Here is a 2,493-nt window from a genome sequence, read left to right as displayed (position 1 = left end):
TAGGTTAATTTTTTTTAATTATTAGTTTTTGTAGTTATTAGGTTAATACTGATTTTCTTTTGTCCTATTTTTTTCATTTATTATAATTGATGATCAAATTTAATTAAAATATAATCTGGTTGATTTTTTTACCATTTTTTATCGACCCAATAAAAGACAAAGCGATTATAAAAACCTAAAAAATAAAAATTTGTTTCACTATAATCCATGAAGGGTCTTGGGTTCAGTACTTTGTGAGGAAGTACTGTTTCTAAACCAAGGTTGCACAAAGAGGTGTTTTGTTCATAAATCACAATCAACTGTCAAGGTTTTCTGTTAATTAAAGGATATCCACTTTTTTAGACACTGGGTGTTGCAGGAGAGTTTCCTGATCCTTTAATTCAACAGAATAAATAATTATCTGGCAAGTCTGGACCCAAACTTGGGTCCAGGAGATAGTATGCACAATGCCTTACTATTGCACTCCTTAATTAAACCAAGTATTAGCACATATCTGATGACTTTGGTAAAATATTGACACTGTTTTCAATAGAAACATTGATTTCAAATATGAATTTTTATCTGGATGTGGTAGTATAACTAATTTCATTACCTGTATTTAGTTTCAGCCTGTGAATAGGTGTTACTTTGAAATCAGTATAATGAATTTTAATTTTTTTTATTTTAGGCTACTAGCATTGAACCTCAGAATAGAGTGTTGATCATAAACACTAATATAAATTAAAATAAATGTAAGTGAAGTAATAATGAGTAAGTTATGATTTATTTCTTTGAATTGTTCTAACATGTATATGAATCTCTCTTAACAACTTTGATTATTAATTTTGATTAATGTTGATTTTTAGAATTTATCAATTTTTTTCAGTAATCAATGGTATAAGAAAAATAAGGAGTAGAACAGTTTTGTTAAAATACATATTAGACATAAGGAATTAAAAACATCTAAAATTTTTAAACTTTGATTTGCAGATCAAGTCTATTAAAATTAAATACATTTCTACTTACCACTTTATATATATATATATATATATATATTTGTGGATCTTTCTGTCAATAATGCTATGTTTTGCATTTTGTAGTTCAAAAATCTACATTGTTTTCAGTATAATTTGAGATTGATAACTATAAACATTACAACTGTCTATTATAGTGTTTTCTACATTGCTGTGATACAACTATCTCAAGGCTTCTGCCTGAACCGAATAGTGATGAAATGGAGAGAAGTAAATATGGGTTTGTTTTAGTTTTTCCAAAATTTACCCATTCTTTCCAGCAGGTAGTCAGTCTGTTATTTCTGTTTTGTATTTTGTCTATTTATATTTAGTGTTTTTATTCATGTCTTATGAGTTTATGAGGTTGAAGTAACATGAATTTAAAGTTTGTACATCTGATTTTTTGTTGATAGCCTTATTCTAATATTTTTCTACTGTGAACATTTCTTTTAAATTTCACTGAAGTTGTTTTTACGTGATATATGATTTTTGGTGCATCAAATTTGATTTTATATCCTGCTAGTCTGAAATGTGTGGTGAGAGTAGTTTGATCAGGTTTGTCAGGGTTTGTTGTTATAGAGCTAAAACTAAACTATATTTGTGTTGATATACCCTTCTGTTGATGTACGGATCCAATGTTTCAAAATAGGATTTTCCGCAATTACCTTCACAAAGAATTTCATATACTATTGTAGATTGTAGCTCTATTTTGTTTTGTCTTCTGTATTGGTGTAAAGTTTGGGTAAAGTTGACATGTTTTTGTAAGTAATAGCGAAATCGTTTTTGTTTTTGTTGTTGTTTAGTGTTTTGAATATCCTCTCTGAGTGTAAGGAATTGTGTAGTATCTTTTACCATTGGTTTCTTGGGGTTTAGGTTATTTGCAAACTAATTTATGATGATACCCATTAGCTAACAGGAGACTACTACTTTATTTTCTGATGTTTTTTTGGTATTTGGCGAATATTAATTTTTGAGCCCGGTTTATTAAATTTTTAAGTGGTATTGATTTTGTATCTTTCTGGACATTGATGGTATAGTGCATACATCTTCCAAAATGGATGAGTTTTTGCAACCATTTTGTTTCTTTTACCTCATTTGAATTTCTAATCAAAAGTACATCTAAAAATGGTATTTTGTTTTCTATTTTGAATTATATGGTAAAATTTAATCTGAAGAAATAGTTGTTAAATTCATTAACAACTATTTCTTTTTCATTTATTTTTTTTAGTATTGTGGTTATTATATCATCACCAAATTTATATAAAAAATGTATATACCATTATGAATAAATCAGTAAATAAATCAATATATATATATATATAAGTTACAGCCTTAGTCACCATTTATTTCAATGTCAGGTGATCAACTAGAGATACAATCAAAGATGTATATATACTGGTATGGTACATAATAAAAGTCAGTTTTTGAGTAACAAGCGAGTTGGTCATTTCAATCTCCCTTTTCTCTTTTTCATTCCTTGAGCTCACAAGCGTTTAACTTT

At 27.6% G+C, this 2,493-nt stretch overlaps 1 protein-coding gene across 1 annotated transcript in view; it reads right to left on the bottom strand.

Moving 5' to 3' along the window:
• Window positions 1-2,493, bottom strand: part of bent (projectin protein bent) — a gene marked incomplete in the record, with an annotated part of 246,334 nt that overhangs the window by 69,920 nt on the left and 173,921 nt on the right.

The sequence above is a fragment of the Halyomorpha halys genome, unplaced genomic scaffold, assembly GCF_000696795.3.
Source record: "Halyomorpha halys isolate HHAL.00 unplaced genomic scaffold, Hhal_1.1 Scaffold1088.1, whole genome shotgun sequence".
NCBI classification, from domain to species: domain Eukaryota; kingdom Metazoa; phylum Arthropoda; class Insecta; order Hemiptera; family Pentatomidae; genus Halyomorpha; species Halyomorpha halys.
This window is presented reverse-complemented; position numbering and strand designations above follow the sequence as displayed.